Source organism: Lemur catta, chromosome 3 (assembly GCF_020740605.2).
Source record: "Lemur catta isolate mLemCat1 chromosome 3, mLemCat1.pri, whole genome shotgun sequence".
In the NCBI taxonomy this organism is placed as follows: Eukaryota; Metazoa; Chordata; class Mammalia; order Primates; family Lemuridae; genus Lemur; species Lemur catta.
Window position 1 is genome coordinate 126771220 of NC_059130.1, and position 22535 is coordinate 126793754.

The window sequence follows — 22535 nt, forward strand, 5'->3', positions numbered from 1 at the left end:
AATCCAAGGCTTGAGAGTGCAGAATAGGCATATCAGGCTTTACAGCAAAAGATCAGAGTGCCTGTCCTCATCCCACGCCACTTCCTAACTGACCTCAGGCAAGCGCAACAGGCAAGAAAGTTGACGTTAACCAAGAAGCAAAGGCACTGGGTCAGGCAGTTCTCTGCACAGTCCCCCCTGGAGCCAACTGTCCAGCAGGGAAATAGTTACGACTGTGACTGATGTTGGGAAAAAAGCACAGAACGCTGAGACGTGAGCCACTGCGATGGGAGGAAATATGACACAGCTCTCAGAGGGGACGAGGCAGAGGACACACGGGGAACCCCTCCTGAGCACTTAACCTCCGATTTTCTTCCTTTCTTTTCATCTATCTTTAGATGACACTAATAAAACTAAGACTATTTACTAGGTAAAATAAATTTATTGATATTTAATTAGGAACTATGGACCTCACAACATGAAGGAAAATAAGCCTTGGCATCATTTAAGGCTATACCGATGAAGCAAGGAGAGAAAGGAACACTTAACGACAAGCCGCGATACAAAAGGAGAAGGTGTGTGCAATCCTGTTTAACAACCTTCGCATCTTTTGTCACAGTTTAACTTGCGCACACACGTACACACATAAGTGTTGCGATAATCCAACAGACGTCTGCACCCGGCACTGTGGGGTTAATTCTCTGACTCCCACACAGCAGGTGGTCACAATCTAACAGCAATATTTACTAGGAGTGTCTGACAGCTTCCTAGGGAACATCCCTAGAGCTTCTAGAAGGATGCTACACGTGAGATCTAGAAAGATGCTACACGTGAGAAAAACGAATAGTCTGAAAAACTGAAATGTTTCAGTGAAGCTTACATGATTTTAATTTTTAAAAACAAATCCAAAGAACAGTATTTTATTTCAGCGGTCTTCTATGAGCAATTTGATATACAAAAACTGTTTTCTTAAAAGTCTCAACCATAAGAAAATACTTTTTATTCTTTGAGATTTCTTTAAATGTTTTTATTATCAACATCACCTCTCTGTAATTTTTATTTAGCTACCACACCTCAAATTATTTGCTTTAATTAAAACTATAATAATAAAAACAATGTACTATTTATTTTATTCTTACTTTCCATACAGTATTATTTTGTTCCTTCCACTAACCTACAGGAGCTAAGAGTTGAACATGGTCAGCGTCAAAGTATTCTGAGGGTGAGCGTAGAGTCAGAGCCACACAGAGCCCGAACCCTTTCTCCATCTTCTGTTCCTTCCCTTGCAGGTAATTTTATGATCTTCTTCACCAGAATACAGGGAAGGGACAAAAATATATGGAATTCAATTTTGTTACTTATTAACAAAAGCCAACAAAAAATGTTTAAGTGAGCTTTTGTAAATTATCTGTTTCCATTTTTACAAATAGCATTTAAAGAATATGGAGAAATAGGTATAAAGAAATTTTATCTAAATTAACAACAACAACAAAAAAACCAACCTCCAAACATTTAAAAAGATAAATTTGACTTTTTTTTTTTGAGACAGAGTCTCACTCTGCTGCCCGGGCTAGAGTGCCATGGCATCAGCCTAGCTCACAGCAACCTCAAACTCCTGGGCTCAAACAATCCTCCTGCCTCAGCCTCCTGAGTAGCTGGGACTACAGGCATGCGCCGCCGTGTCCGGCTAATTTTTTCTATATATATATTTAGCTGTCCATATAATTTCTTTCTATTTTTAGTAGAGACAGGTCTTGCTCTTGCTCAGGCTGGTCTCAAACTCCTGAGCTCAAACAATCTGCCCACCTCGGCCTCCCAGAGTGCTAGGATAAGTTTGGCGTTATTCCTTTAAAAATACCCAGAGAAACAAAATAAAACCAAGTTCTTATTTTAAGACATCCTTATAATTAGTATATAACAAGTAAATAGAAGAGTCATGAATTAGTTTGATTTTTTTTTTTGTATCCTGAATCTTTGTCTACCAATATAAATAGCATTACAAACTGGGGTGGGGAGGAAATTTCTTTTTAAAAACTGAGTGGTTTGGCCAGGCGCAGTGGCTCATGCCTGTAATCCCAGCACTCTGGGAGGCCGAGGCGGGTGGATTGTTTGAGCTCAGGAGTTCGAGACCAGCCTGAGCAAGAGCGAGACCCGTCTCTACTAAAATAGAAAGAAATCATATGGACAACTAAAAATATATATAGAAAAATTAGCCGGGCATGGTGGTGCATGCCTGTAGTCCCAGCTACTTGGGAGGCTGAGGCAGAAGGATTGCTTTGAGCCCAGGAGTTTGAGGTTGCTGTGAGCTAGGCTGATGCCACGGCACTCTAGCCTGGGCAGCAGAGTGAGACTCTGTCTCAAAAAACAAAAAAACCAAAACCGAGTGGTTTATTTAATAATTTCTAAAATATAGAATGAAATTGTTAAAAATGCTGTCAGTGGGCTTTGACCTAATACAATTTTGCTTTGCTTTCTTTTGAGGGTCTTTGAGGGGCTCTGTGGCCCCAGTTACAGTACAGTGCCATCATCATAGCTCACTGCAGCCTCCAACTCCTGGGCTAAGGTGATATCCTCCTGCCTCAGCCTCCCAAAGTGCTAGTATTACAAGCGTGAGCACACAGCCAAGATGTTATTTACTTACTGCGCATACCATGCTTGTGCTGTATTACAATGAGTAATGAACAGTATACTATTTTTAGACAGCTTCACTACATAAAAGCAAATGATTAACTAAAATCCATTTTAATAAAAGACCTAAATAAAGTTACCAAGAGTTAAAAATTCTGATAACTGCAAAACTATTATAAATAGTACATACTGATATTTTACTTATCTAATATTTATTTTATAAACACAAGTTGCTTGTGTATGTTTCTATATTTGTTTTTCTAACAACTATATACTCCTGCAAAGAAAGTGACTTCAGTCCTTTGTAATATATGTTGATTAGCATAATAAAGTATTTTTGGACTTTTCCCCCAAGGTCTCACATGAAATTTTACAAGGATTTTTTTGTTTGTTTGTTTAAATTTACTTACTTGGTAATACGGTCAATGTTGGCAATTTGCTTCTGGTTCCGTGTAATCTCAATGGCTGCCCAAAGATGCTGGATAGCTTTTGTATCCGCCTGTCATCTTTTTGTTAAACGTGCCATGAGCTGTTTACTTCTTTAGCTGTAGTAATACATAAAAACATAAGGGAAAAAAAGATTACAAATTGAATTATTATTAACACAAGCGAGTAACATCATCAGTGCCTCTTGACTACTGATCATACCAAGGTAGCAGGTAGCTCTGCCAACTTTCTGCCTCATTCCCTACCATCTGCCTCACCACTTTCTTCATACAAGTTACCATTTGCTTCATTACTTCATAAAAAGTGAGAGTCTAAAAATGAAAGCGTTAAGGTTTTCCCAAGGAGAACAAATGGCTACCTTATGCCAACATGTTTTTTTAAATAAATTTAAGTTTTATTCTAATGCACAGAAATATTACAAGACAACATTTATCAATAATGCATTGTTTGTAATTTGATCAATAGAAAATGGAATTTAAATGCCCTAATTGTTTGTACTTTGGTTTATTATAATCATGGCTTAAAAAACCCAATTGTATATGCATATATTGATAAATGAAAGCATTTCAATAAAATAAAACCATGAACAGAAAATGCAAAAAGTATTAATAGTTACTTCTGGGGTAAGATGGGAAAAGCTGGCAAACAGGATACCAGAGGGCCACAAATTATTAGGAACAATCATATTCTTGAATAGATGTTAGTTTCAGGGGTATTTATTACATTATTAAGAAACAACATTGCTATTTTATTCAAATTTCAGTATTCTGGATTAACAGAAGAAAACAGTCACCCGACCTCCAGATGATTTTCCACCTGTGCCTGGCAAGACTAGGGAAAACCCTGGGGCTACACTCGGGTGTCTGATGACTGAGGGTTTCACAGAAGAGGCCTCTCCTGACTCAGCTTGGAGGGACTCGTCTGTTAGGAACAGCATGAGCCTAGGAAACCTTCACCACGAACCTTGTGTTAGATCATGAGCCCCAGCATTTGGGAACAACTGAAACATATCTCTAAATCTTACAGATTATAATACTGTTTAAATTCTAGGCCTTAAAAATACAGTAAACATTAAAGCTTCTGGGATTCCTAAAATCTCCTTGCCCGGACCTTTCCCGTCCCATAAGGGAAGAGAATGAGCGAGGGAAGCTCATTCTCAGCACTTCACTGTATTCCATGATTGCAACTGAGCCCTGTGAATCTCCTCTTTCCCCACCTCCACACTTCCTTTCACAGCCCCCTCAGTCCTCCCTTTCCTTGACAAACCCAAGTAAACCCCACAGTTCAACCAACTGTAGATCAAAAATATTTGAGAAAAAAATTGTATCTGTACTGGACATGTACAGACTTTCTCCTCTTGTCATTATTCCCTAAACCATGTAACAACTATTTGCATAACATTTACATTGCATTAGGTATTATAGGTATTATAAGTAATCTAGATATGATTTAAAGTAGATAAGAGGATGTGCATAGGTTATATGCAAATACTACACCATTTTATATCAGGGACTTGAGCATCCATGGATTTTGGTACCTATAGCTGGTCCTGGACTGAATCCCCCACTAAGGAACAAGGAACAAATGTATATGTATGTATGTATGTATACATGCACACACATACATACATATACACATAAACACAAAGATGAGTATACCAGCAGCAATGAGCATGCCAGACATCCAGACTTTGGTTTCTAAATACTATTCTCCTCAAAAGGAACCAGAGAAATGGCTAATTTCAGGGCTCAGGCAGGGAAAGTATTGAATAAGCCTAGAACATCATGTGCCATAAAGTATGGAAATTCCCAAAAGATCATGGAGATATGTCAAAATGACACTGGAGCTAACCAAGGGGCTCCCACTGGCTAAATCTGGGACAATTTGAACATCAAAGAAATGATATAATGAGAGCAATTGTCTATAACCCATTGAATAAAATAGGAACCTAGGAGCCCATACTGATATCAATTAATAAATAAATGGGGGGTGGATACAGAGGCAGGAAAGCTTTCCCTTACAATACAAGGTCAACTAATAAATGTAGAACGATGATGGAAGGGATGATTACCATTTGGTAACCCTTATAATAATTGTTTTGGTCAAGGAGCAAAACTGGATACTAATATAAATGGGTGAAAGTGTGATCAGGAACAGGATTTTTACATAGTCTCAAAATATCTCCAGACAATATTTATTCATTAACTTTCCATTGCAAAGTCTGGCAGATATCATCTTACCAAATGATAAAAGTAAATGTCATCAGCAATGGGACAAATCAACATCATGTGCCTTCTGATAAGATGCATTGAGAAGAACACAGCATCACTTCTGTGGTATTCCTGCCAAAAATGTATGTCCTGAGTACATTGGTGGTATAGTGGTGAGCACAGCTGCCTTTCAAAATGCATGTCCTAAATCCAGTCATGAGGAAACATCAGGCAAACACATACTGATAGACATTCTGCAAAGTAATTGGCCTGTCCTCTCCAAAATATCAAGGTCATGAAAGGAAGAAGAGACTCAGAACTGTTCAAGATAGAAGGAAACTAATGAGACATGACAGTTAAATGCAACATGTGATCCTATATTGGATTCTGGATCTATAAAAGACTTTATTGGAGAAAATCAGTAAAATTTGAATGAGGTTTGTGGATTAGAATGTGCTATTGTATTAATTTCCTGATTTTGATGGGCATAATGTGATTCATGTAGAAAAGTGTCTCTATTTTTTAGGAAACAGACATTGAAGTATTGAGGGGTCCTGTGACATCATATCTGTGACTTACTGTCAAATGGTTCCAAAAAAAATGGCTTGTATCTACAGAGAAAGAGAGAGTGATAAGGCAGATATGGTAAATTTCTAACAACTGGGAAATCAGGCTGAGGGAACACAGGATATCTTTGTACTGTTCTTGAAACTGTTTTGAAGAGTTTAATTATTTCCACTTTAACAGTTTTGAAATATTTTTAATAACCCTATTGTAACATCCCCTTCAGCAATTTAATTCAAGGTCAGTATAAAATAAGAGCATGAAGCTAATAAGAAATAAGTCATGCACAAAGGAAGAGAATTTATAAAGATAGATAAGAGTTACTAAATATATTAAGACCTATGAATCTTGGACGCTATTTTTTAATTACATACTAAATTTTACTGTTAAAGAGCCATGGGGGGCCAGAAAAGTCCTAAGAGGTCTTTTCTTCATATATTTTTATATTAGGATCAAGAATAAAGTACAATGATCCCAAGAGGATTATGTATCAGAGAGTTCTTCTGGAGTTAACTCATATAAGGTTTTTATTTAATTTCGTCATAAAACAAGTCAAGCAAAAAAAGCCTAGCTCTCTTTTTCTGCTGTGACAATGGGTCTGGTTGTCATCTGTGGCATATGTATCACACTCTGTAAACCTGTATCTTGCTCTTGCCCTATAATCCTATCTTTCTCTCCTCAATAAACCTCATTTCCATGCTTGCCTTACAAAAAAAAAAAAAAAAAAAGCCTAGAGAAAACATCACCAGGACTTAATTTTGGACAGGGAATGAGGGAGAGGCAAGTCTCAAGGACAAAGCTTCCATTTCTGGCTTACACGGGGTACTGAAGTAAGGACTGTGGGATGAAGACTAAGTTTGCAGAAGGCAGTGGTGTGTGCGTGTGTGTGCTGAGTTCAGTTTGGGGCAGACCAAGTTCAGATGCCTTTTAGAAATCCAAGGGAAGATGCCAAGCAGCTATGTGGAGATACAGCTGGGGAGTTCAGGAGAGCACATGCTGAAGATCTGTGAGACACCCAAGAATAGTAACCAAAACCATAACTGCAGATTTGACTTCCCTAGGATAGAATATGGCAGAAAGAGACCTAGGCCCCAAGAACTAAGAGCAAATCCAGGAGAGCTATCCTATAGAAATCCAGTGAAGATAGGGTTTCAAAAAGTGCAGAGTATCACTGAAAAGTCAAAAAGCAAAAGGAACTGAAAAGTCCACTAGATTTAGCAAACTGTTGGTCACTGGTGACTTTAGCAAGAGTAATATTATTTTGTTGAAATAATATTGTTCCAAATCAGATCAGGGTGGGTGAAGGAGTGAGTGACAGGTGGCGAAACTGAAACAGAAATAGAGCTCTTCTCAGAAGACAGACTGAACAAAGGGAGGAGGCAGATGGGAAAGGACCTGGAAAGAGATGAGAAGGCACAGGAAGGTCTATGGTTATGCAAATTTTATCCTCATTTTAATTCAAATACGTACATATGATTTTTCAAAAATCAAACAATCCCAAACCCTGTACCTCTATTGCTGCTACCCTACGGCAATCCCTGCCCTCTATTTTAGTTTTGTTTTTTGGTACTTACCTCTGTATTTATAAGCCCTACCCTTACCTACTGACGTCCTACCTCAAGTCAATTAATCTCTTCCACATACACCCACCCCCAACAAAAATGCACATACACTATCCTTCCTCTTATCTTCTCAATAAAGTCATACCCGACTTTCTAATTAAACCAGCATTCACTGTTTTTATTTATCATTCATTCATTCATTTATTTATTTATTTATTGACAGAGTCTCGCTTTGTTGCCCGGGCTAGAGTGAGTGCCCTGGTGTCAGCCTAGCTCACAGCAACCTCAAACTCCTGGGCTTAAGCGATCCTACTGCCTCAGCCTCCCGAGCAGCTGGGACTACAGGCATGCGCCACCATGCCCAGCTAATTTTTATATATATATTTTTAGTTGGCCAGATCATTTATTTCTATTTTTAGTAGAGATGGGGGTCTCGCTCTTGCTCAGGCCGGTCTCGAACTCCTGACCTTGAGTGATCCACCTGCCTCGGCCTCCCAGAGGGCTGGGATTACAGGCGTGAGCCACCGCACCCGGCCCAGCATTCACTGTTTTAATTACCAGGACTACGTGCTGACACTCACAACTGCTCTGAACTCTTATCGCATCTCCAGTGCCCCAAGACCCAGTCAAGACATTTTCCCAGACACAGAGCAGGGCAACTGTGGGCTCATCTCCTCTATTTACTTCCTCTCGGGACTGCAGTCTTATACTGCCTATTGCCCAGTGCCGGAAAACAATAGCCTCGTGTATTTTACCCAGTTTCATCATGGATGGTGGGAATGTAAGTCCATTAGCAGTTGCTCTGCCATGGCCAGAAGTAGAAGTCTAGACTGTTTCCTAGTACCCCTGTTTCTAGAAGGGCATCACCCACTTTCAAGACAGTCTAAATGAGAACTGTTCTCATTTGCCCTTTTCAGAAAACACACCTCAAGGCTTTTGCAGTATAGAAAAAGGTAGCGAGCTGGCTGCAGGTGCTAGGGAAGGACTCTGCGCATGTAACTACCACAGACTGGGAGAAATCACCCCATTCTCAGGCCCTTCACTTCCCCACCCCCAGAGGGACCTGGTGCCTCTAATTCTTGAGATTTCCATGGTTTTGAGGCTCAAACTGGCATGTTCCTTGACCTTCCCTCTCAGGCACTTACCTTTCCTGCTAAATCAAAAGACACTTCCACCACTTTCTTTCCAGTTTCCAAAATGTCATCTTTTCTACACTCTAGTCTATCTCATTCTTTTTGTCTCTCTATATGGATTCACACACACACACACCCCAACACTCATTTCAATAGGGTTTCAGGAAAGAATGCACATTCAGTTAATCATGTTTCAACAAAGGATTCATTTCAAATACTAAAGGCTTCAAAATGCTTGAGATCCTATAAAAAGATTCAGTTGAGAGGATGAGGTTGACTATATAAGAGAGAAAAGACATACATAAACTTTTTTTAAAGCCAGAAGATCAAATTCAAGCCAGAGAAAACATAGTTTTTAGTAAGAACAAAAAAAGTATATCACATGCAAATTAATAACTTTGGCCATATTTGAAAAAATTTATTAATATTTATAAATCTAAAGAATCCTAAGGAAAATAATTATCTTCTCCTAAATAGAAATTCAGGAATATGCCATAAAATTATTGAAATCAATATAAAAGAATAGTGAAAAGAAAGTATTCAATTTTCTCCTGCTTAATCATAAAGAGTGGGGAACTATAAAGGGCTTCTCTGTTAGCCTCAAGTATTTGATGCATAAAAATGTCCTATGTACCTATACAACCTGCACTGTACCTGCCAGAGCACAGCACAGTTCCCATAAGAGTTAGTTTGTTTTGACACTTTCTTTACATTCTGTGGGACAGAGACCCTACACCATTCAGCATGGGATCCAAGCTTAACATGGAAAAGTCTGAATTTAATAATTCCAAAACACTGTACAACACTGTATCCTGGGGAAGCAAATAAATCTATATAAACAGAAATTTTGGGTGCAGATTGCATAATTCAAATTTTTGCTTGCTTTCTTTTTTTTTGAAACAGAGTCTCACTATGTGGCCTGGGCCAGTGTACAGTGGTGTCATCACAGCCCACTGCAACCTCAGACTACTGGCCTCCAGCGATTCTCCTGCCCCAGCCTCCTGAGTCGCTGGGACTACAGGCGTGTACCACTACACCTGGCTAATTTTTCTATTTTTTGTAGAGACAGGATCTCGCTCTTTCTCAGGATGGTCTTGAACTCCTGGCCTCAAACAATTCTCCCACCTCAGCCTCCCAGAGTGCAAAGATTACAGGTGTGAGCCAAATTTTTGCATTCTGAACATGTCAAAAACACTATCACATACAAAAATGACCTAAAGCAGTTTGCTGTCTACACATTTCTCCATAAAAATGGAAGTCTACAAAAAATCATAAATTATGGAAGAGATTTGAGTTGTAATAGCTTATCAACAATTTACTACATTAAAAAGATGAGTATATCACGTTAATCTAAAAATTTTAGAACTACATTATGAAACCTAGGCTGTTAGTTTCTCTACTTGCTATAAATTATTTTGGTTTTATCCAAAGTGGGTTATGTGTCCAAACCTAACAAATATTAAGTTACAAACTTCCTCCATTAAAAACTCTAATATTTTACACTTCTAATAGAAAGCAGCCTATAAGTATATAAAGCTAAAATTTCAAAATGTAAAAAATTCTTTATTCACAGGAAGGAAAAACTCTTTCATAAGGAAGAATGTCATTTACAAGCAAAAGGGAGTAATAATTATTAGTGACTATTCATTTCTGCAGGGACAGAAAGAACTAGAAGGAAGTTAAAAGGTGGTTTTTTTTTACATCTTGTCATGTAAAATTATGATTAAATATAACATAAATATCTCCCTATTCAGCAAAGATAAACAAGTATTCTCATAAAAATATAGCTAAGAGCTGAAAATATTTGCTGTTACACAACACTACTAATTTTGCATCATTTTGCACTCCACGTTGTTGGGCCAGTGAAGTTTTTTACCAGTGATCTAAATCAATACTGCAATTGGAAGTTTATGGAATTATAAGCATAATACATTGTATTTTTGCGATAACTTTCTGGTTTGTATTGATTAATGATGGTGATTTCTAAAGACTTTTCCTAAAATGTTTTTGAATACTTAAAAAATAACTATTACTATCAAAGAAAATTACTCTCAGTTGTCTATAGCAATTCATATCAAAAGCACACCTAATTTTGTTTAATGGACATTAAAGAAAATAGGAAAAGGGCCCAGTTCTATTAAAGTGCGTATTCCCGTTAGTGGGAAGTGTAAAATTTTGCTTATTTCAAAAATTAACCTAGAATCATTCATCCAATGTTTTTGAGCACCTACTATTTGCTAAGCACTGCTCTAGGTACTCAGGATATAGTGGTGAATGATTCAGAAAGGTTCCTATACTTATATGGCTTAGTGTTAATATTTGAGGCTATTGGGGGAACAGACAATAAATGTGAAAACAAAAAGATGATTTCAGATAGTGACAAGTCCTGTGAAAAAAAGAAAAGGAAAAAAACAGCAGGCAATGGGGAGTGCCACTTTAGATTGGGTGGCCAAGGTTGCTGTGGTGGTCATCAGTGTTGTTCACTAAATACTTCTAGTTGTCCTAAGCAACAGCAGTATTGCACTTGTAAAGGAAAATCAAAACCTCAGGACCCTCCAACTCCTTATGCCAAAAGGGAAGGTCAAGCCCAGATGCTGAGTCATGCAACACCCTCTTGCAAATGAACAGCTGTTACTAACACTACTAGCCAGATTGCCACAGAAAGGTAAAAGGCTTCAGGCATCTACATGGACAGTTCCCACAGATCATCCATAAGGACACTGTTTGCTGGCTGCCCATCAATGAGGACATGCAAATTGTAACTTCCAGGTCTGCAGACTAACTCTAGCTCCTAAAACTAAAGTCCACTTTGATTCCACACTAATAATGTGGATTACAAGTTTATCTTCCCAAGTGCAGAACAGAGACAAGACCATTCTTTCTTCCAGCTACCCAGGGACATCTGCATAACCGATTCTTCCTTTACTCCTTTTCTCTTCAAACATTTACCTAATCTTGTGTAAAATGAAGATTTCCTGGCACTAACACAAGAATGTCACCATTTGCATCATGGCCCACCCTCTCCCCTTTTTTCTTTCTATATGCCCTCACTCTTTAAATACTGAGTTTCCAAATCCCTCTTCAGATAGCACAGGTGCTTCTGTGGTTTGTCCTTGAACTTTGGCTTCGTAACCCTCCACTGATTGAGATCTTTGCCTGGCCACCTATTTGGGTTGTCACACTTCCCCACAACCCTAAAAAAGTGATTTATGACACTTGGCATTTGAAGATTCATGAATCTTACTCTGATTTGCTATGCTTTTTCTATATACCACAGGCAGTGGCAATGCCCCAATGGTGGCTGCTGTCAGCCTCCTACCAGAATGAGGACCATTCGAGGCAGAGCTCCCACTAACCCATGATGGATGGGTAGAATGAGCATGACCCATTTTTTGAACCACTGAGGTTTGAGGTTGCTTGTTTTGGAGCACAACCTAACCAATCCTGCCTATCATAGAAAGTTAGGGAGATCATAAATGAAGTAAAACTTAAATGATGAAAAAGAGCTAGACACACCAAGGGGAAAACACATGCAAAGACATAACTGAGAAAGGACAGTGGCGGGAGTGTGGCGAATAAGGAGAATCAGTATGAAGGAGGTGGAGAACTGTACTCAGATCAGGCCACGCAGGATTGAAGGCAGACTGTGGGCAGCTTGGGCTTAATACCATTTCGATAGGTGAGCAAGGTGGGGATTTTAAGCTGGAGTGGGTGGGATGGGCATCGGGGGGCTTTTAAGGGAAAAGCTACCTAATGAATCATGAACAGGTAAAGTCCCTTTCTACCACCAAATTCCAGTTGCCTGATCTCAGGCGCAGACAAGAGACCAAACAGTACCTTTCTGGAGAAATTAAATGATCCCAGAGAAAGAATTTTCAGACACTGACATTTGAAGGAACCTAAAGAAAAAGCCATCTGACCACCTGACATCCCAACAGTAAAACCCACACAAAGAATGTCCAACTAGCTTCCCAATGTCTCACTCATAAATACAAACAGACAGCCAGGAATCACCAGACATTTGAGACCAGCTTCTCCACAAAAGAGAGAAAGAGGCCACATGGAGCAAACAGAATACATATAATTGATATCATGGAAAAGTAAGAAATGGAATTGCACGTATAAACCATAAATAGGATACTCTAAATAGAAATATTCAAAAAACTTTAAATATGATAAACAAATTCAGTAAAAGGGTTAGAAAATAAAATTGAGGCTATCTTGCACAAAGTAGAAACAAAAGACAAGAAATACACAAATAGGAGATAAGAGAAAAAAACTTTGCAATACAATATCTGAATAACAAGAGTTACAGAATGAAAACGGGAAAAATTATTCAAGAAAAGTACCTACCAATGAAAAATAGGCATCTGCAAATGGACAAAGACCATGAAATGCCCAGCATATGAATGGAAGGAAGCGCAAAGCACATCCACCTGGAAAGTCAAACACTGGTGGTACGAAGAGGAGGTGAAAGGCTCCGCAGGGTGGGTGACAGGAGAGGTCATAAAACAAACTGGTATCAGATTTCTCAGTAGCAACCTGGAAGCTAGAAAATCATGGAGAATGCCTTTTAAATTAAAAAAAAAAACAACAGAAGTGGAAGATGAAGATGTGACTCAATTGCCACAATCACAGGATAAAACTTTAACACATGAGAAGTTGCTTCTTATGAATGAGCAAAGAAAGTGGTTTCTTGAAATAGAATCTACTCCTGGTGAAGATACAGTGAACATCATTTAAATGACAACAAAGGATTTAATAAATTTAATTGATAAAGCAGTAGCAGGGCTTGAGAAGACAGACTCCAGTTTTTTTTTTTTTTTTTTTTTTTTGGAGACAGGGTCTTGCACTCTTTCCTGAGCTAGAGTGTAGCAACATCATCATAGCTCACTGCAACCTCAAACTCCTGGGCTCAAGCCATCCTCCTGCCTTAGCCTGTTAAGTAGCTTAGACTACAGGCACATGCCACCCCACCCAGATAATTTTTCTATTTTTTATAGAGACAGGGTCTTGCTATGTGGCTGAGGCTGGTCTTAAACTCCTGACCTCAAGAGATCCTCCTGCTTCACCCTTTCCTATGACTCAAAATCCAGAAACAAAGCAAGCGAAAGGCTGAAAAATGGGACTACCACCACATACACACAGAAACAGAAAAAAACCCCACAAAACCTAAAAACAAACAAGCAAAATTAAAACCTTTTACATGTCCAAAATACACCATAAACAAGGTAAAAATATGCATGACAAATGGGATAGGTAAAAGTAAAAGAAATTTTTGCAAATTAAATTATGAATTAAGGGTTAGTATCCTTGGTATGTTAAAAAAAAAAAAAAAAAGAAACCTCTAAAATTTCAGAAAAAGCCCCAAAAACCCAATGAAAAAAATGAGCAAAAGATACAGACAAACAGAAAACACAACACGAAAGGTCAAGTTATGGAAAGACAATTTCTCTTAGAGAAGACCAATTTCTAAACTACATCTAATATAGCATTTCTATTTAATACCTATCAGACTAGCAAAACTATAAACAGGGATTCTCATATAGCAGTGGTGGGAACAGAAAATGTCCCAATGTTTATGGAGGGGAATGTGGCAATAACCACCAAAATTACATATGCATTTTCTCTTTGACCCAGCAATCCCACTGGCAAAATCACAAAATGATATACATACACATGCATGTCTTATGGCAGTATTTGTAATAGTAAATCCACAAGGAACTGGTGGAATACAGTGCAAGGCATCTACACAGTGGAATGCAAACAAACTAGAAAAAAGAGATCATATCATGTCAAAAGGCAACCAAAGAAAAAATTTAATGGATAAAATGGGCTATGTCAATATTAAAAACTTTTGTGCTTCAAAGGACACCATCAAGAAAGTGACAGCCACAGAATGGTCAAAAAGACCTGCAAATCCTACATCTGATAAAAGACTTCTACTCAAAACACATAAAAGGTTTTTACAATTCAATATAAAGACAACCCAACTAAAACATGGACAAACGATGTGAACAGACATTTATTCAAAGAAGATCAACAAACAGCCAATAAGCACAAGGATGCTCAACATCATTAGTCATTAGAGAAATGCAAATGAAAATCACAATGAGATGCCATTCCCAACCACCAGGGTAGCTATAGTCAGGAAATCCGGACAATAACAAGTGCTGACAAAGATGAGGAGAAACTGGTATTCTCATACATTGCTGGTAGGAATGTAAAATGGTACAGCTGCTTTCAAAAGCAGTTCAGCAGTTCCTCAAAAAGAAAACAGAGTTGACACGTGACCACAGCAATTCCACTTCTATATATATGCCCAAAAGAACTGAAAATATATGTCCACACAGAAACAGGTACATGTATATTCACAGCATTATTATTCATAATAGCCAAAAAGTGGGAAAAACTCAAATGTCCATCAACTGATGCATGGATAAACAAAATGTGTTACATCAGATGGAATATTATTGACACAATGAAACATTATTTGGCCATAAAAAGGAATGAAATAGTGATACATGCTACAACATGGATGAACCTTGAAAACGTTCTAAGTAAAAGAAACCAGACACAAAAGGTCATATATTATATGATTTCACACATATAAAATGTCCAGAATAGACAAATCCAGAGACAAATAGTAGAACAGTGAGTGCCAGGGGCTGGGATGAGAAGAGAATGGGAGACGACTGATATTGCATCTGGGGTTTCTTTTGGGGGCAGTGAAAATGTTCTAAAATCAGATACTAGTAACAGCTGCAAAACCTTGTAAATATACTAGAAACCACTGAACTGTATATTTAAAGAAAAAAGTCACTGGAGCCAATTTACATGTCACTTTGTTCAAGTGGGGAGTCAGCAGAGGATTATTTTTGTAGCTTCCATTTAAAATTATCAATTTACAAAGAATTTTCAATGATTCCTGATTTTTCCATGTGTCTCCCCTTCCTTTGTGACTTTCCCCCAGCCTCTAGGAAAGTTTTCATCATTGTTACTGTTACTATTAACTTTTAAAAGTATCTGTTATGGACATTTTTCAAGCATACAAAAGTAGAGAGAATTATATAAGCCTTTTGTGCTACAATAGTTCATTAACATGTGCCATGTATTTTAAATCTAAATTATTTTCCTGAAATTGCCAAGACCCAGGCCATAGCCTGAGGCATGGCTAATCACTCAAACCTGCCAGGATGGTGCTGGGCCAGTCATGTAACACTTTCAGGCTAACTTTGGGTGAATTCTGGCAAACTATTTCCTTCACTCACAATGACATTTCTCAAATTTCCCCTTCACTATCTTTGAAGATAGGATGGGCAAGGTAACTAGTGACCATTACATCACCTAAGGAGCAGGGTTCCATAAAAAAGGAAGTGAAAGAGTGAAAACAATGCACGTCGTTAGACTGTTTCAGCTTTTGTCCTTTCTCACAATAAAGTGCCATTCTCCTAAGTGATATAATGTCTAGTTAAAGGGTAAGGCTTGATAAAGTATAAAATCCATCCCCATATACACTAAAACATACCCAGAATGTAGAGTACAAATATTTAAAATGCAAGGTAACTGAATATATTTAGTTATACTTTACTAGTGTGTTGCTCTTCCAAATGTAAACTATATTTTTAAAATAATAACCAGTTTACTGCCTTGAAGCAGTTCTCAGGCCACAGTGCAGGGACAGAGAATCCAAAAGGAGTCTGAGGACTGAGTTGCAGAGACAGAGACCAGAGACTGAAGTGGCCAATTTTCAGTTTAGCCTTTTTTCAGAGAATTCAGATTTTTCAAAGCCAATTATTTTCTATGATTAATACTTCAGAGTCTTTTGCTTTCCTATTATTTGCAATATTTAGGATAATTCTATGAAATGGTACCTACTTAAGAATACTGACTCACAATAGTATAGCCACCTAACATTTTCTACTCTGTTCAAGATCAAATTTTATAAAAATATTCTCTTTAAAATGTAATTCTAACAGCAGCAATTAAGAATATAATTCTTGACTGTATCTGTTAATCTGAGACTGAGAAAATGATATGTATTTAGAAAATTTGACTGAACACACTTTAAAAACACAGAACTTTGTGTGTTATCCCTGAGGCAAACTGAGAAGACAGAACACTAACACCACTGGGAATCCAGCCACCTGGGGAAGGGCCATGTCATGCAGTGGGAGAAGCAAATAAAGAACACGACCAGACTCTGCTGAACACCCTGTCAACAGTGCCAGCCCAGGGAGGCTTCCCTGTCACTTCCCAGATGTCCCTCCTCCTTTAAAACCCATCTGCCATGCACCTTGACTTTGTGAAACTGGTGGAGAATTATGAACCTATATTAAAGAGGAATTAAAGAAACCTGTGGAAATTATCACAACTGTCTAGGTCCTAGGATCACTATGAAGCCTCAAAATGCTTGTATGAGAAATACAGTTAGTGAGGAGTGAACACAGATATTGTCCAGTAGTGGCTGAAGCCACAGTAAGTCTTGCAGCTCAAGGACTTCTTCCCAGGACAAAGGAAGTAAGTAATAATCTTCTAGAGCTCAGCTGAAAGACTTTGAGTCTCCTCCTCTGGATGGCCATACCCACTGAACCACCTGTAGGTGGAAATGCCACCCCCAATCTGAAGGGACAGGAAGAATCATCTGAAACCCAGACAAAGGCCAGGGAAAAGAGGGGGCTAGCCAGAGAGCAGGGCAGAGCCTGGAAAACTTTCTGAGGTTGTCTCATCATGGAGTGCAGATGTGACCCCAAGACGGCTGGTCTGACTGCCCTAGGGAAAGGCTTTCAAGCTTTTCTGATTTTCGTACAGGATTATGAGGAATCCAGAGCACTGAGGGCAGAAGGGGCAGGAACACCACACTGCTGCTTTTCAGTCCAATTACTGGAATGCCCAGACATTCAAACTGGATGTCAGCCTATCTCCTGAATATTACCTACCTCAAGATATGGTACGTATTTACCTGTGATTATAGCTATATCTGAGCCCATCAGGGAACATCAGTCAATGATACTTTTGCTATCCATCTTACCTAGCAACACAGTAGCATTTCCGAGGAACCTGAAAAGACTTAAGGCTTTCTTCCAGGATGCACTTATTTTTCAGGTTGTGTTTTTTTCCCCCAGGTTACTTTGATTATCGTCTTTTTTTCCCTAGGAAACTTAATTGATCTGATTCTTGAAAGAGAATTTCTGAGATTTAGAGCTAAAGGTCCCAGGGTACACCATTTTCTATAATCTATTCCAAAAAGAAATATTTAAAAAGAAAGCATGAATACCACTTAGAAAAATAAAAAATTTGAAATGTAAACATTTAAAAAAGTGTAACTTTTTTTTTTTTTTTTTTTTGAGACAGAGTGTCACTTTGTTGCCCGGGCTAGAGTGAGTGCCGTGGCGTCAGCCTAGCTCACAGCAACCTCAAACTCCTGGGCTTAAGCGATCCTATTGCCTCAGCCTCCCGAGTAGCTGGGACTACAGGCATGTGCCACCATGCCCGGCTAATTTTTTCTATATATATTTTTAGTTGTCCAGATAGTTTATTTCTATTTTTAGTAGAGACGGGGTCTCACTCAGGCTGGTCTCGAACTCCTGACCTCGAGCGATCCACCCGCCTCGGCCTCCCAGAGGGCTAGGATTACAGGCGTGAGCCACCGCGCCCGGCCTAAAAAAGTGTAACTTTTAAAACTTAGAGCTTAGATCCATCCCCAGAGATTCTGGTTTAATGTTTTTATAAAACAAAATTTAAAAAGCAATTTAGATGCTTACTCATGATTGAGAACCAGCATGCTAAATATTGTTTCTTCCTAATGTGACTTGTGTAGAACTGTCACCTAAAATCCCAAAGAATTCATTTAAAACAATACGGTACAAATACTACTGCAACTAAGGCTTACAATAGTACATTTTTAATCAGCATTTGTCTAAAAATGCAGATGAACCAAGAGAAAGTCCAACTTTATGTTAGAGTGCTGGTCGTTTGGCTTTTAAGTCACTTGAAAGTAACTGGGACTGGCCGGGCGTGGTGGCTCACACCTGTAATCCTAGGCCTCTGGGAGGCCGAGGTGGGTGGATTGTTCAAGGTCAGGAGTTCGAGACCAGCCTGAGTGAGACCTTGTCTCTACTAAGAATAGAAATAAAAATTATCTGGACAACTAAAAATATATATAGAAAAAAAATTAGCCCGGCATGGTGGCACATGCCTGTAGTCCCAGCTACTCAGGAGGCTGAGGCAGTAGGATCGCTTAAGCCCAGGAGTTTGAGGTTGCTGTGAGCTAGGCTGACGCCAGGGCACTCACTCTAGCCTGGGCAACAAAGTGAGACTCTGTCTCAAAAAAAAAAAAAAAAAACCACAAAATAACTAGGACTAAAACTAATTTTATTTGAATAGTCCTTAAAAAACATAAAATTTAACTTTCAAATGATTCAAATGGCAGTTTCTTGCCTGAAACAAACCAACATGAATATTAATCACAAGTAAGAGGCTTCTTAAGATTGTGTAGAACATGTATGTGAAGAGTGGTAAATAAGTAGGTATTTCAAAAGAAACATTTCAGGTATGTTGATATTAAGTGATATTAAACTTGGTATTTCCAAACATATAAGAGAAATGATAAATTATAAGTACAGTAGAAAAAAATTACTTTAGACTTTATATTGTCTATAATTTAAAAAGACAACATCTCTAATGGTAAATACACCTCCTCCCAAAACCTATTAAATTTGCCATCAATGGAAACCCCAAATAAATTATTCTTATTTTTTGACTGGACAGTTAAAACAGGCATATTTTATATTAATTGGGGAAGTGCCCCATGTCAAAATTCATTTGAAAATTAAGGACTTGCTCTCTCAAACAGCATTTTTCAGATGCACTTTTGAGATACAAAAAACAAACAATAAGCAAGTAAATCAAGAATCTACAAAAAGAGAAAAGTAAAAAATTCATAATAGCTTTCAAGTTCAGAGAGCTTCTCTATACTTAGCCTTTGTTAAAAAATTTCTTTTTAAAAATCTTTCCATAGCTATCAAATATGAGAAAATCATTTAATAACCCACTGGAACATTGCTATTGATGGCTGTCAGGATGCTCTGGATCTGTGGATGCTATAACTCACTTGGTCTGTTACTCTCTTCACCACATGCTTCTCATGAAAGGGTATTTTATTTTAGATGACAGTGCACACCTAATGGAATTCTGAAGCCTTAGCATTTACCGCAGCTTTCAAGAAATTAGCTATTTCAATCTAAATTGAACTTATCCAGTAGAAGGTATGTTAAAAGATTCCTCAAGACAATGACTTCCCCTTTGAAGACAAGAATGCTTTAATGTTGGAGTTAATTCCAAGTGTTTTCAAACATTTTTCTCCATTACATAAGTATTAAAATAAAGATCATAGGTCTCCCCACCTCCACTGCTCCTGCCTCAAGTTATCTTTATAACTAACGTGAGCTACCATAGTGACAGCAAGAAAATGAGCCAATTACCCACACTTGTTCTTAGATTGCCAGCTATCATCACCAGTGAAACTGGAATTAACCAGAATTTTATGTGTGGAATGTTTTGATTACCAGGAGTTTCCTAATATCCCTGCCTTTCCACTTTCTGCTTCTGTAGGTAGAATGAGCATAGTTTTTACATTTTGTTAATATTACATACTTTTGCAGACTTATAAAGATACATTGGGAAGATGAAGGCATATCAGTACAAAGACCCAAGAGGTTGATGGGTTTTAGGGAGACAGGCTAGCATAACATACTACAGGTTTGGTAGTCATCATACACATGGATTGAAACCAATTTGATTAACTCTGTGTGAACTTGGGTACCAGCAATTTAACTGTGTCTCTTCCCTTATTGTAAAATCGTTATAACAACATTCCCTTCATGATGCTGTTGTGAAGACTAAATGGAAAATATACATTGCCTAGTATGGAAGATGCTCAATGATGGACATCTTAAAAAAAAGATGGTAGTGCCACAGGCACTGTTTGTGATAAAACCTAGCTTGCTAGAAACTGCTTGCAAAGTGGACTTGCAAAGTGATCTAATGTGCATAGTCAAATTAAAATGTATATAAGTCAGATTCTCTTGCTATAAACCATAGTATCTAACTGAATTTTTTAAATAGTATTTTTAATCCCATTTATGAGAATTAATGTGACAAGCTCTCAACAGAAATCCATTGAAAAATATTTGTATATCTTGCTTTTATGTCCATATGATAAATGCTTAAACTAAGAAAGAAGATCCTACATTCTTTGAATTATATTTTAAATTTATTTAACATACAAGCTGACCAAACTGGAAAAAAAAACACTAAAACTTTTAAATGGGTGTATGTTTCACTTAAATGCTCAGATAATATCTGGAGAACATAATATATGTTTGATATTTAATACAGGTCTACTTTTTAACAGAGTACTGTAAAAAATTAACATAAGAAAGTTGCTTTTAGGCTGGGAGTGGTGGCTCATGCCTGTAATCCTAGCACTCTGGGAGGCTGAGATAGGTGGATTGCTAGAGGTCAGGAGTTTGAGACCAGCCTGAGCAAGAGCGAGACCCCGGGTCTACTAAAAATAGAAAGAAATGATCTGGATAACTGAAAATATATAGAAAAAATTAGCCGGGCATGGTGGCGCATGTCTGTAGCCCCAGCTCCTCGGGAGGCTAAAGCAGTAGGTTTGCTTGAGCCCAGGAGTTTGAGGTTGCTGTGAGCTAGGCTGATGCCAGGACACTGTAGCCAGGGCAACAGAGTGAGACTCTGTCTCAAAAAAAAAAGAAAGTTGCTTTTAAAAACCCGCAGGTGGTTAATACGGTAAAATCTCAAAGTTACAAATTAGAATAAATTTTAAATCATCAGTGGTAACACCTCACAAGTAATCTTAACTCAAATACAATGTATCTTACTTCAGATTCTGTTCCACAGTACCCTGGACTTACTCTCTTCTGTTACACTTTATTGTGCTTCCTTCAGTAATTGTGTTACTCTGAACTATAAACTCTGCAATGGCTAGAACTCTTATCTTGTTCACCTCAGCACCTAGCAAGTGTATGGCACATAGCAGAGTTCCAATAAATAACAATGTATTAATAAATGAAGTTAAGACATTAAAATTGCATATATTCTACTTGTACAAAAATGCAATTTTTAATATGATTTTATGAAACAGATTTAATTATGAAGCAACGAACTATAAAAGCATTTATTTAAAATAAAACTAGCTTACCTACTATACTTATTATTCAGTTTAAAAAATAAAACTTTGTGTACAAGTTTTCAGCAACACATTTTCCAACTAATGTATAAGATAATGTGATCTGGAAATATATCACTCTCATCCCTGAAGAACATATAGATAAGAGTCTATATGACTCCTTTAAAACTCTGATGCAACAGTATTCTATTACCCTCATCATTTCTCTTTTTAATTTTACACAAAGGTAGACAAACTTTTAGCCATTTATGGAGCAAACACTCTGGACAATTGCTGATGTTACCAACTTTAAGTGAAATCTGCCACATACCCAGTACAAACATAACTTTCCAATGACTTAATAGTGTGAATAAATTACTTCAGTGTTTGCACATAAGGGTATTTCTACTGCTATCTGACCAAACACATTTAAAAGATCTTACCCTGCACCTTAATTGTGAAAATACATTCCAAGATGCTAAATTTCCCTTAAAAGAAACCTCAGTTAAAAATCAGAATACTACTCTGAAATAGAAAATATACAAAAAAGAAAGATTAACTAAATATCTAAATAATTTGTTGAATTGAGTTAAATATCTAATTTGCTAAATTTCCCTCCTAAAATATGAAATAGATTATACAAATACTAAAAAAAATCCAAATAATATTTGTTTTATAGACTATTTCTTTCCATTTGTAACTAATTTTGATATTAAACCTTGTATAGCATTTTCACAATACAAACTAAATAACTTTTTATGAATTTCCTACAGAAAAAACGTAACAGCAGGTACCTACACACACAAGCTCTTTCTTGAAA

General features: G+C 37.6%; 2 long non-coding RNA genes across 10 annotated transcripts in view; one reads left to right on the forward strand and one right to left on the reverse strand.

Moving 5' to 3' along the window:
- Nucleotides 1–819, forward strand: part of LOC123636045 — a 63755-nt gene extending 62936 nt beyond the window's left edge. For all 9 annotated transcript variants that reach the window (XR_006734290.1, XR_006734289.1, XR_006734288.1 and 6 more), the window contains one exon: nt 439–819. This is a non-coding gene — a long non-coding RNA (uncharacterized LOC123636045). The remainder of the gene's footprint in view (nt 1–438) is intronic.
- Nucleotides 1–22535, reverse strand: part of LOC123636044 — a 39659-nt gene that overhangs the window by 3977 nt on the left and 13147 nt on the right. Inside the window, exon 4 of the long non-coding RNA XR_006734281.1 lies at nt 3018–3152. This is a non-coding gene — a long non-coding RNA (uncharacterized LOC123636044). The remainder of the gene's footprint in view (nt 1–3017; nt 3153–22535) is intronic.